Source organism: Syngnathoides biaculeatus, chromosome 8, assembly GCF_019802595.1.
Source record: "Syngnathoides biaculeatus isolate LvHL_M chromosome 8, ASM1980259v1, whole genome shotgun sequence".
NCBI classification, from domain to species: Eukaryota; Metazoa; Chordata; class Actinopteri; order Syngnathiformes; family Syngnathidae; genus Syngnathoides; species Syngnathoides biaculeatus.
Genome location: NC_084647.1, coordinates 19,992,754 through 20,006,269, shown reverse-complemented (window position 1 = coordinate 20,006,269; position 13,516 = coordinate 19,992,754). Strand labels below are relative to the sequence as shown.

General features: G+C 44.7%; 1 protein-coding gene across 15 annotated transcripts in view; it reads right to left on the bottom strand.

Annotated features, from left to right (window-relative positions):
- mecom (MDS1 and EVI1 complex locus) overlaps positions 1–13,516 on the bottom strand; it is a 141,613-nt gene that overhangs the window by 101,204 nt on the left and 26,893 nt on the right. Inside the window, exon 1 of one of the 15 annotated variants that reach the window (XM_061826442.1) lies at positions 1,929–2,220. The exons of 13 other annotated variants lie outside the window; for them this stretch is intronic. The gene's annotated coding sequence lies outside the window, so the exon portion shown is untranslated. Of the gene's footprint in view, positions 1–979; positions 1,289–1,928; positions 2,221–13,516 lie in introns of those variants that run through there. One more of the 15 variants, XM_061826443.1, reaches the window with a different exon arrangement.

Below are 13,516 nucleotides of genomic sequence, written 5' to 3'. Positions count from 1 at the left end.
CATGAACCTGGACATTTTGTTTGTTTTTGGTGTGCAGAAAACCAACACAAAACTGTGCTTCCCAGGTGAAAGTAAAATCTTGCATTCAGTTCAATTCTTATAGGTGGCATGTATCAAACTCAAGGCCTGGGGGCCAGATCTAGCCCACCACAGGATTTTATGTGGCCTGCAAAGGAAAATCATGTACGTCAACTTCCATGACTCTTGTGGAAAACTGTGCTAAAATTTCAAATTGTGAGATCCATCCATCCATTTTCTTCGCCGCCTACCCTCACAAGGGTCGCAGGGAGTGCTGGAGCCTATCCCAGCTGTCAACGGGCAGGAGGCGGGGTACACCCTGAACTGGTTGCCAGCCAATCGCAGGCTACATAGAAACAAACGGCAGCACTCAAGATCACACCTAGAGGCAATTCAGAGTGTCCAATTAATGTTGCATGTTTTTTGGAATGTGGGAGGAAACCCACGCAGGCACGGGGAGAACATACAAACTCCACACAGGTGGGTCCAGGATTGAACCCGGGACCTCAGAACTGTGAGGCCGACTCTTTACCAGCCGAGTCACCGTGCCCACCAATTGTGAGATCATAAATGATAACGTCGAGATATTGCAAGCATTTTTTTTTGTGTTAGCAAACATGAACAGTGGTTGAAAACCCCATTAACCTTGATTTCTGATTCCAAATATAGTGCCTTTATTTCACGTGTAAATACGATTAGGCGATTAAACAATGTTACGGTTTCACAATCATAACGGCCGAAACCGAAACTCCAGTCTGGCCCGGAACGAGAATGTCTTTGACACCCCTGTTGTAGGTGTTAGCCTGAGGTGTCCTGATCTTTGCCCATACATTGTATTTCGTGAGCCAGTGATTAAAAAAAAAAAAAAAAAAAAAAGCAAAACAAAAAAATATTTCTTGTACTCGGTAGTCCAGCCATGTCTCTATAACTCATCGAGTGTTTATATGAAAGAGACATTTACCTTGGTCAGCAAGTCAATGTTGTGTCTCAGAGCAGCATACAGTACTTGACTAGCAGGGTGTGATAACCTCATCCAACCTCTCTCTGACCCCTCCGCTCCCTTGCTGATAAAACTGTCTGCCAGGAAGTGTCCTTCACGATATTTCCTCCCTCTTATGCTCAATCAACACCTGTCACCAGAGTGATCTGATACCGGGAGCTGAACGCTCCTTCATGCTTTTTTTTTTCTTCCCGTTTAACATAGCACAGCTTCTTTCAGTGTGTAAAACGTAGATCCGACAAGTAATAACAGAATCGCCAGGGGTTTCCCAGACCCCCTGTGTGTCGCGACTCTCTTAGATAAAGCGCTCTGGGTTTATCTAAGGAAACAGTCGCTGGGGCAAGGATGGACTGGCCTCACTGACAGATTAGTCCAGCCCAGGCCTACTTCCTGCCTGCTGAGGACACTAATTAGAAGGCACAACTGACACCACAATAAGAGCTGACAGTTGAATGCACTTAGAACAGCTTCACACAATCACACAATCCACCGCTTGTATTAGTACTGTTGCCATGCCAAGACATAAATTTCATCACATTAGCCGGCGCTTATCTGATGTGACAAAGTTAACCTGGATGTTATATAGGCACAAAAGTACAAGAGCAGTTCTGAGAAAACTGTGAGGGTGCTGATTTATCAGCGGGACTAAGTGTTTCATTAGAAAATTTTATCACCCTGCGTCCAAACCCGCTCGGCCGCACTTGCTCCCCCTCCGCCCTCACAAAAGTCATTGTTAACGCGGGCATTTTCCCAATGTTAAAGGCATCCTGTTTACAAACATGTCGGACAGTTTCTCTCGGGTCACGGTCACTCGCGCACTGTCAGAACGTCTCTTTGTCTTAGCCTCTCCCCCCCACCGCCTTATCCTCAGATGCAAATAACCTCTGGCCTCATAAAGGATTCAACATACCCCAAGCAGAAAAGGATGGATCAAAGTCACGTCGTAGGTCACGTCTGAAGCTGCGAGGTGAGCCAGAAGTCCAGCAGTCTCAAATATGATCTCTAAATTCCAAAAAGGCTAACGAAACTAAGTCCCGCAACTAATAACCAAAGTAACCAGGAAACACTTAAACCTAAAGTGGAAATAAAACTGACTCGTGGCTAAGAAATGACAGGGACAAGGACAGGAACACCGACAGGGACAACGGACTGACAAAAACTGAAAAAAAACATGGAACTGAAAGCAAACAGATTGATGAGACCACGAGGAACACCTGGACAAGACGCCAGTGGCGGAGGCAGCTGATTGTTCAACACCAGAACAGGTGGAGACAATCAACTGTGTGCAGAAAACATGGAAAACTTGGAACAAAACAGTTAAATGTTAGCATGCTAACGGAGGAATATGAATAATTGACGAATTAGAATTTGTTCTTTCGACATTGTTGGCCAATAATGTATTTAAAAACACTGATATGTATAGGTCTCCAAAGACGTCACTGCCACCCTTAGACCAATCGGATAAATTATCCATCCATCCATCCATTTTCTTTGCCGCTTATCCTCACAAAGGTCGCGGGGAGTGCTGGAGCCTATCCCAGCTGTGAACAGGGAGGAGGCGAGGTACACCCTGAACTGGTTGCCAGCCAATCACAGGGCACGTAGAGACAAACAGCCGCACTCACAATCACACCTAGGCGCAATTTAGAGTGTCCAATTAATGTTGCAAGTTTTTGGGATGTGGGAGGAAACCGGAGTGCCCGGAGGAAACCCACGCAGGCATGGGGAGAACATGAACCCGGGACCTGGGAACTGTGAGGCCAACGCTTTACCAAGTGATCCACCCACCGTGCCGCCCGCATTGTACAACATCTCACTTTATATTTTTCCATTGTGGATTTTTCTGTTTTACTATATTAGATAATGTTGGCTGCTTATACGCGCACGCCAATTGGGATGACCGCATAAGGGAAAATGTGGTATCACCCGAAGGTCAGACTTTCAGTACACACACATATTAGGTCAAGCTGTTTAACAGCACAGACGTGAGCTGATCTATTGATTTAGTTAGAGAGGTCTGGGATGCTTGTTTTTTTTTTTTTTTTTTTTTCTATTGGACTCTTTCAACCTTCGAGCTGCGAGAATGTTATTCCAGGAGTGAGCTGTGTGATTCAGACAGACAGAGGGAGAGAAAAATGAAAAAAGCTCCGAGGTCGAGTGTTGAAACATGGAAGCTTGTGTAACAGTGCTGCTTTGTGGTCGCAGAACTTCTGTTTTCTGCGCCTCGAAGTGGACCCTTTTCTGAGGTTGCATGCGCTCGTGCCAGCGGGCAGAGCATCATCAACGTGCCTATCAGCCCCTGGGTCATCCCACAGGAGGAAGGCAGGAGACAGCCCCCGCCAACCTCGTCCATCCATCATTGTGACACCACAAGCTGCAGTCATGGGAAACGCACAACTGAACAGCGGCAGGATTTATCAATTGTTTTGGTCATTGTAACTGATTATGGAGACCGAACGAAGGCTCCTCTTTGTTGCCCTGATGCTGGTTTTGGTAGACCAATTCAGGAATTTCTTAATGGGTGTGTATCAAGTTTGGAGAAAGATAATTGGCACTTTTTGAAAGAAAAATAAACAACATTTTCTTTATTGCTTGCCTTATTATATTGTTTGAATCAATTACGTTACTTATTTAGTGCGACAGAAGAGTCTTCGCTAGGATGAAGGGCAAACTTTATAAATCAGTGGTGAGGCCGGCCGGCCATGATGTACGGATTAGACACGCTGGCACTGAAGACACAACAGGAAGCAGAACTGGAGGTAGCTGAAATGAAGATGCTGAGGTTCTCGCTTGGAGTGACCAGGTTGGATAGGATTAGAAATGAGCTCATAAGAGGAACAGCCAAAGTTGGATGTTTTGGAGAGAGCAGACTTCGATGGTTTGGACATGTTCAAAGATGAGAGAGTGACTATATCGTAGAAGGGTGCTGAGGATGGAGCTGCCAGGCGAAAGAGCGAGAGGAAGAGCAAAGAAAAGGTTGATGGATTTTGTGAGGGAGGACATGAGGACAGTGGCTGATAGAAAGGAGGACGGACGAGATAGGCTTAGATGGAAAAAGATGACACGCTATGGCGACCCCTAACGGGACAAGTCAAAAAGAAAGAAAAATTACTTAAAATTACTTATTTAATTCAATTCATGCCTGCTTTACAAGTCTTAAGCAACATTCAATTTATTGCAGCGTTAATATAGTGGATCAATAAAAGACTAAGAGAAGAAAGACAGAATAGCATCTTCAAAGTGTTGCATTGCTGCGCCTTTACATTTCAAAAGCTTTGACAGTGATAGTTCAAGCAAAATCAATTAACTTTAAACAGAATGTTTGACATAATGTCACAAGCTGTGTTAAAAATGTGCAGCATCAGCACCGAATCAGTTGTGGAGCTGGAAGCCCCTCCCTCTTGCTGTCTGGAGGAGATATGATGAGTGTTGCTAAATAACTTTAACACAAGATGCTATCGGCCTGGAAAAATTTTCAACTAGGAAAATGTGACTTTCCTAATGGCAGTAACCATCATTCATGCAGACCAAGTGCGCACACACATGTCCAAAAAATAAAACAGAAACGACGAAGGTAATCAAGCTACACCCCAGTCAGCAGTCAGTCACCGAGTACAGCGCACCGCCAAACACTGGCAAATGTTTGCTTTAGGAAGTGGCTCAAACTCCATTAAAATACACTCACAGGCATGTCCGACTTGTGTTTGGAAAGATAATATATGTTTGGAACGCCAGTCAACATGAGGCAATCTCGCAGACGAGTGAATGAGATGACCTCCTCAGAACTCACAGTTAATGTCCATCCTGTAACAACTGAATATTGTCTATTACCGCGTACTTATATGTTTGACTGAACAGAAGTAACGGCATGTCGATAAGATGATAAGTGGACGGATAAGTGCAGATAGGTCAAGTATAAATTGGAGAGCATCCGACAAAGTTGAGCAGCATAGCATGGTGGCTCGTTCAAGAATATGAGCATCCGGCAACTCACTTCAAAAACTAATGAAACAAGTACTTGTATCAAACATTTTATGTAAATGTTTTAGAGGAACATGCATTCGTTAGATTAGCAACAAAAGTGAGCAGCCATGTCCACCGTGTCAAGGAAAAATGTGTCAGATCTTAGCGCCCTCTCCTCTCACTATTGACTGTTGTTGTGTGTTCTGTGTAGTTTTGGATGATTGAGGTCTAATCACAGACGAGGATAAAATAAAGCACAGAAAATAAAGTCTCAGTCTTGCGAGTAAGAAAAATACTGTACATGGTTACAGCAGCTTGGTGCCTCGTAGTGCCATCCACACTGCGATGGAGGGAGCGGGGATATCAAAAACTACAGAGGCGCAAACAATCGAAGGCAACGATGCTGCACTTTGGACTCTGGTCTCCTCGGTACAAATGTGAACCGAATGTGAACGCAAGAACGGATAAATCGTACACTAAAAGAGTCACAAACACACCACAATGGGGAGCACAAGGTGCTGATACGGTCTGCAGTGAGCGGTGAGCACAGACAGGAGCTCTGCGTCTTGTACCCCGTGTTTCGAGAGTGTTTAAATGAGTGAAAAGTCACTTATGGTTTCCAGATGGGGGCGAGTTTGATCTGGATCATTTTGACAGGCCTGGACTTTGATGTGCCGTTGCCTATTACGGACATTACAGGGAGACATGGATATTTCTCCCTAATCACTTCCAACTCCGACTTCAGCCTGGCCACACCAGCTCTACCGATGACGAAATTTGGGGAAATTTCAGACTCCCTTGTACACTGAGAACTCTCAAGTCAAATGAAAGATGACAAAAGATGCATAGAGAACTCAGATTTACCTTCGAAAAAAATAATAATCCACACAAAATGATAATATGGCGGCACAACGCTGCAACTGGTCAGAGCTTTGGCCTCACAATTCTGATCCAGGTCCCGGCCCCGCTTTGTGTGGAGTTTGCATGTTCTCCCCATGCCTGCGTGGGTTTTGTCTGGGTGCCCCGGTTTCCTCCCACATCCCAAAATCATGCATTCATTGGACACTTTAAATTGCCCTTAGGTGTGGTTGTGAGTGCAACTGGTTGTTTGTCTCCATGCGATTGGCTGGCGACCAATTCAGGGTGTACCATGCCCGATGACAGCTGGGATTGGCACCAGCACTCCTGCGACCCTCATGAGGATAAGCAGCTCAGATAATGGATGGATGGAAATGATAACACAAGTTGAATCAAAATCAACATGGCCAACTGCCTTTATGATAAAACATAAAGGCAATTTTTAAGGATTTTCAATGATCTAACAATTTTTGACTGTGGTTTAAGTGTAAAATTAAGTTTACAGTTGATAGTATATTTTCTGTAACACTGATACTTCTGGTTTTGACTCAAAGTGCATAGCGTGTGTTCTTTATTTTAGGGGAGAAGTGGACCACATCTGCTTTTGTGATCATGATGTCAATCAGATTTGGAAGGGTGTGACTACATTTCATCAGTACTCCAAAGAAAATCAAAAGAGGGGGCAAGAAGGACAAGAATAATGTCTTCCATCAACGCATAATCTGCCTGTAAAACAAACGGAAGTCATATCTGAGGGACCGCAGTAGAGGAAGACCCGAGAGCAAAAGGAGAACCTCTCTGCTCCCTACTAAACGCTAATCTGTAAGACCACCTCTCTGAACCCCTAAGCACTCCTCCTCATCTCCTGGTTTTGTGGAACTCTAGAGAGGGATGAAGAGCAGAGGAGTGAATCAAGCCGAAGGTTTCCTCTTTATCTCCCAAAGTCTGGGGAATGCAAAGGGGCCGGCGGTTTGGAATCTGCTGTTTTGTCTCTTTCTCGAGCAGTCCTCTTGGAGCAGCACAGTGAGGTATTCAGAGCAAAGTCCGGAGAGCCCTTCAGTCGACAATGGCGTAACCCTGGGACAAAGTGATCCTTGACGAGGGATCTGTGGAGAGCTGCAGGTGTCTAAGGTGGAGAAGGGTCTCACAGGCCTGACCCACTTATCTCCGGGAGCTCCCTCCTCATCCTACTTCCCATGCTTTCTCTACCGTCTCAGTGAAATGGTTTCGTATGTAACAGCCTACATAAAACGACGCAGATAGATGACTAACTCAAACACGGAACTGGGCACTGAGGTTGGCAGGGATGAGGAAATAAAATGAAGGCCATATATCTCGGGGCTTCACTACATTTCTGGTAAAAGCACTTCATTATACCCCGAGACGGAAAAAGCAAGCATCTAAATAAACTCTGTCAAAACCACTGTCCATCTCCTGACAGATAAGATGAGGAAAATAAGCCATGTTCCATAAACAAAAACATCACAAATCAGTGGCCAGTCAGCTCAAGCGTAAAGCCGTGCAGCCATTTTTAGCATGACTTTGACAGTTGGGAGGACAGCAATGGAGCAGGCCACCCGCTCTTTAAAATCTCATCAATGTTGTCTCTGCGCTCAGAAGCAACACTGGGACGACATCAGCGCCAGACAGCCAAAACAACCAAAGGGCGGACCAGTAAGGATCGGACTGCCCCAGCAGGACCCTACCGGCCTTCAGTTTTACATTCTTAAATTGTCAAGCAGGTCGTGAGTCACCACAGCGAAAAAACAAGCAACTCAAGTCTTTACTTGGTCTCGGCAAGTTGCAAGTCCAGTTGTACAATCTTGCAGCAGTCGCGACATTGGAATGATGATAAAAAGTTTTTTTTTCACATTCTCTCCCCCAATAAATCTTAACAGACACATGTGTACCAAAAGAAAAATGAAATACATTATGAATACATACATTCTTTATTAAGGGAATAACATATGATGAAATGTTACCGTCTTTCAAAAAAGAAAGAGGAATGTGAAAAAAATCTGAATTCCTCCTGCATGTCTGAATTCAAAACTTCAATGCACGAGTTGCGAATCCAAATTCAAAAGGAGAAAACTTGGCAAGTCATGTACTTCAAGTCAAAGTCAAAGTCTCTTGACTCCCAAGTCAAAGGCAAGTCAAGTCTCAACGCAGTACTTGGCAAGCGAGGGTTTAAAACTACCGGCTGACGCTCTGCTTGATTGTCAAAGATGTGTTTTCTTCCGTTGCAACCATCCTGACTTGAATTTAAGATCAGAATAATGCTTTAATGCTAAAAAGGTTGATTCAAAATCGGCGACACTGTTGAGTTCCCAATTGTAATCATGGTGAGCTGTCTTAGTAAACTCACGGCTCTGACCAGTTGAAACCATCAAGCATTCATTCTACATTTCTCTTTGTTTGTAGTAAACAAAGCTCCGCCTCCGGGACTGTATTTGCGCTAGAATCTCTGCAACATGAAACGCCAAATCAACAGCATCTCTCAGGACTCTTAAAAAACCTGGATGGGAATCGTGTTGTTCTGATTCTCCTGTTTTGCTTAATCTCAGTCGACGAAATCTCCCTGTGATATTTATCTAATTTTCCACAACTTATTTTCATATCTATTTCCTTTGGGAATTGGGCAAATAAAGCCACGGGGGCCCGTGGCACTGCCAAATCAGCTGGAATTGCAACAATAAAGACTGAAGGCGGGTTCCATACGGAGCCATCCTCCTGGATTTGGGCAAATTCAGCTGATTCAAAATAAGGAATTAATTTGAGGGGAGCGACTTGCGTGCTGCGCTTGGCGCTCTGACAAAGATGAATGGCATCATTCCAACCGAATGGTAATTTCACTTTTTGTGACGGCGCTTTAAAGCAAAAGCGACTGGGGATGCATAAAGAACTCGCAATCCCATTGAGGACCCTTGATACCTGCCGATCAGACGCCGCTCATTGTTTACCAATCATCTGATATTGATTGGTTTCACACTAAAGTTTTGAAGATGAATTGGAGAGGGACAAGGTTAAGTCCCAACCTTGAAAGATTTAGTGTCTATTCAGGCCCCGTGTAGGACTTTCCTCACCTCCCTGGGAGAATAGGGAACTTTTAGATTCAATAGGGGGGTGGGAGACACAAGACGTGTCACATTCAGCAAGTGAAGCCACTGGAAGCGATGCAGAAGAACACCCAAAAGCATAATCTTTCTGCCCACTTGATAGAAATGGTAATTGCGTGTGTGGGATAATACTTTGAAGCCAAGGCCTTGCTTGGACAGACTGCCTATTTAGGTTAAGAGAGGGGGAAACAAAACAGCTCCCTCTTAATGCTTTTGTTCACTTCTCCGCTCTTTTAAATGTTTACAGAAAAAGAACCGTACAGAGAGTGACACCTATCATTCATTCGGGCTCGGCGGATCCGTTTTTTTGATGTGAACCACTGAGATGTAGCCATCGTTTCCATGAAGGATTTTCTATTCAACCATCCGAACTCTCAACGTGATATACATCCCGTTGAGGTGGAGGGGGGGGGGGATAAAGAATATTAACCGAATACCGTTACACAACATACGTAATAGAAATGGTAGTGAAGGAAAAATACATAACGGAATCATCTCTTGTTTTTCTGTCTGTCTGCGCCTGAACTCTAAGGCCATAAAAAATGAGAGAGCGCTCGACGGGATACTCTAAGTCAACATTGGGACATGCAAAAAAAAAAAAAACAGAATGTTCCTCCAATTTGACCTTCATATTTTGACAAAACCAAGAACATGCTGGCACCAGGGTCGGATGCCTTCATCTTGTTGGAATGTACCATCTCTCAGCGTGATCTCGGAGCTGTAAATGGACCGCTGGGGCACCCGTCACAGCTGGACTGCACCACTTAGCATCCCGATCACTCTGCAGCAGACAATTCCTCAGGTTGAATCTGAGGCTCTCCTGCCCACTCGACCTCTCGACACATGGCAGAAGGGGCCGGAGCCGAGGTCGAAGGCCATATTGGGAGAATGAAAGCTTGCGCTCTACCTCAAAGGCTCATCTTCTAGAAAATATTGTTTACTCCGGGATTTCGTTTGTGTCACTTCAAGGGCACTCTTTGCAAATGTTTAACTCCACCAAGGGGGCAGTGCAATACAATAATTACAAATAAAATGAGGGCCAAGGCAAGACAATCCTGATTTAAAAAAAATTTACACTTTTGAAAATGGTTGATAGAAGTCAGCAGCCAATAAATGGTGATGAAAACATAACCTCTTTCATCGCAGGTTCGAAGTAAGATAAGTGAGATGACCTCTTCACAAAATAGTAGCACAAATTACAAGAATAGAAATCTCGCATACACAGCAGTCCAACGGGAGTCTGATAAGTGGGACATTTCACACATCAGAAGCGTGCGCAGTGACAAAAATGGGGAAGTAGAACTGAATGAATTAGGACTGGGAGAAAAATATGGAATAACCTGGGTAAGTCAACTTCAAAAATTGCCTGCAAATGCAAAATTTCTGCCTCGAAGCTTCGCCAGGACCCAAAATAAGTTCCTCCCAGAACTGTGTTTGTGCCGCCAGAGTCAATGTTTTGCACGGATGTTTACTCCAGACGGACACACAGTTTGGCCACTGATAAACTTCGTAAAAAAAAAACATTTTTAAGACACTGTTCAATGTGTAATATATGCACTGTACATATATCATTTACATTTGATATGAAAGGTAGCATTTTTTTTTTATTTAAAACATGGTAATCACTAGCATGCTAATGCAAATCATGACTACTAACTATTTAGCGTTTTACTTTCTCAAATTCTCATACAATCAATACCAACATATGCAGTTCAAGGATCAAAGTCTGTCCCTCATAAATGAGAAAAAATTACATCAATTATAAATACATTTTCTTTAAATCAAATAAAGAAATAAACATGATTTAATAGTGACGGGGAGTTTTATTATTCGATTATTCAACCAATAGTGAAATTAATTTTCTAAAGACACGATGGTGACACTCCTGCAATGATTTTTTTTTTCCGTCTCATCCAGTATCTACCCACTAATGGAGAATGTATAATTTGCATCATCCTGTGAACTAACAAATATGGATGCCGACCACAGCTCTTTTCCTTTGCACTCGGCGTAGGTATTTCCATATATGTCTACGTTAAGCACCAAACGACTGCGAGGCCTCGGGGCTTAGCAAACACTCCCAGCATGGCCGGCGCTCAGCTCCTCAATGAGAGCGCGCCACTTAAACTTTCCCCTTCTCAATCAGCGGAGCACAAAGCGAGGACCACATCAGCGGCCCGCTGATCTCCCCCCACACGGTTGAGCGTGTACAACAGGGACGTCCCCGGATACCTTCCCACTCAGCGTCCCGAGGCCCCCGGCAGAGCGGCACTGCGTTCGGGCCCGTGTGCCGCGCCGGCTCTAGTGTGAGACTAGATGAATGACAATTCCTTCGAGAAGGAGCTTTTGGGCAAAAAGGGAGCGGCGGCGGCGGCGGAGGGTCGCAGCAGCTGTCTCCTTGGCCGCATCCACCCCCTGAAGCCCCCACCGCTACCTTTCCCTCGTCTTACTACCAAACTCAGCAGCAGGTTTGTCCCTACAGCGAGAGAGAGAGAGAAAACACGCTTCATTACGTCCTCTCTCCCCAGAGCAGCTAGGGGCCTTTCACTGCAGATAAGCCTCTTAGACATGAAGTAGCGCTCAGAGCAGCATTTGAGTGACAGCAGGAAGGTTTAGCCATTCAGTGGACAATGCTCACATTCTCTGGCTTTAATCTAGGAGGCGGACAATGATCTGTTTTTAAGGCCTCATCTCCTCTGCTTTTCCCACAGTAGTAAGTGACTGGCTCGAGGAGGAGAAAAAGAAAGGCAGGGCAGGCCCGGGGCCGGCCGGGAGCGCCGCCGCTATCTGCGAAGGCCTCGTGTTTCCGTGACGGTCCCGACTGAGGTGCGACGAGAGGGAGGGGAGTGGGGTGGGGGGCTGGGGGGGGGGGCGATGTGGGCGTATAGTTGGCGCCAGGCAAAAAGCATCAATCGCACGCGCACATGCATGGGCACACACAATCGCTCAGTGATGGTTGAGTGCGCCCGCGTGATGGACAGGCAGGTGAGAAGCCTGCTGGTGATGCGGCTTAAGCGTAGAGCTTTGTCATTCTTATCTACGCTGACCACTGACATCTATCCCTCCTCGACTATTGTGTGGCGTTCTATGATGTATTTATACAAAACGCTAATGCACGGCCAACCGGGAGGAAAAAAAAGTGAGACAGTCAGAGCAGATATCCAAACAATATGATTTGTTTTGATTTCATGATAAACTGTGACCTCGAGGATGTTTTGTTGACATCGTGAATTATACACATTCAGTTGATTTATTTGTCTTGAGCAGGATTTCCCAAAGCTTTTCAGCGCAGAAATGTGACATTTGCTCCTCCCTGCCACTCACGCAGTAAATATAAAAATGTACATACAGCATTGCCATAAGCTGCAGAAATCTTTATGATGCAAAGAACAACTATACCTACTGTCATTACAGCTGAGCGTCTTTCTTGATTCACTATTTCGCGCACGGCATCGGATTGCAGACAAGTTCTTATGAACGAAGGGAACACAGAAGTATATTTTCATTATCAACACCAACAACTTCCACAAGCAGCGGCAAAGAGTGTCAATTTGCCAAGAGGTTTCTGCATCTTTAGTTTACGTTGGAATCATTTCACACTCAAGACTGGTTTGTTTGGCTCAGCATTGTAGAAACACACACACCTCAGCTACATCTGTGAGTGTGCTTGTGCATGTGGAGGCTCAGTTCCGGAAACATTTCTTCCAAGTAGCGTGGCCTTAAGGCTTCTTAAATGTCTGATTAAACTGCCGATTGCATACGAAAGCAACACGATTATGTAATTTGTCTCTATTTGTTGATGTGTTCACAACAAGCAATAGTAGCTGCAACTTTCTCTGCGACTACAAGCGTGTGCATAAAATGTTTGCTTAATGGGAATTTACCTTCAGTTGATCTATTATTTGATGACAAATATTCTTGGAGGGCGTGCGCGGACTAATAGGAGGATAGCCCCCCCAAAAAAAGGTCTCATCAAATCTACAGGCACGTACATACACCAACACAGGTACAAAAAGAAATGGGCTGATATTTGACTCTGAACACAACCAAAATGTAGACACAAATCCCGAAAAGCATATCTAGCATGTCTTCGACACCTCCTTGTCCAACTTCCCTCCAATTCATCTCGCGCACCTCATCGCGGTGCCCCAACACCTCCACTCTCATAGTCCTGCAAACACCTTTGTCTCCTCCCGGAGCTCAGCCACACCTCTCAAACTAATACATCCATTTGTTTGTTCCGCACTGCCGCGCTTGTAAACGATTCAACCGGCTACTAACGATGTGACGTCTCCATCCTTTGGGGAACTCATCGGCGACAACATCGGGACATTAAGGTATATTTTCTTAAATTGTACTTGAATCAGTCGAGGTTTAATATTTTACCTTGACTTTTTTTTATTATCATACACAAAACAAACAAAAAGAAGGCCGAGTGGGCTTTTGCGAGGTGCCCAATAGAGTTCAAAGACGAATTCATTTGGAGGGAAGCTCATACACTTAAGGCGGATGGGAGACTGGGACGCTGATTGGTCAATTAGACGAATATAGAGAAACAGAT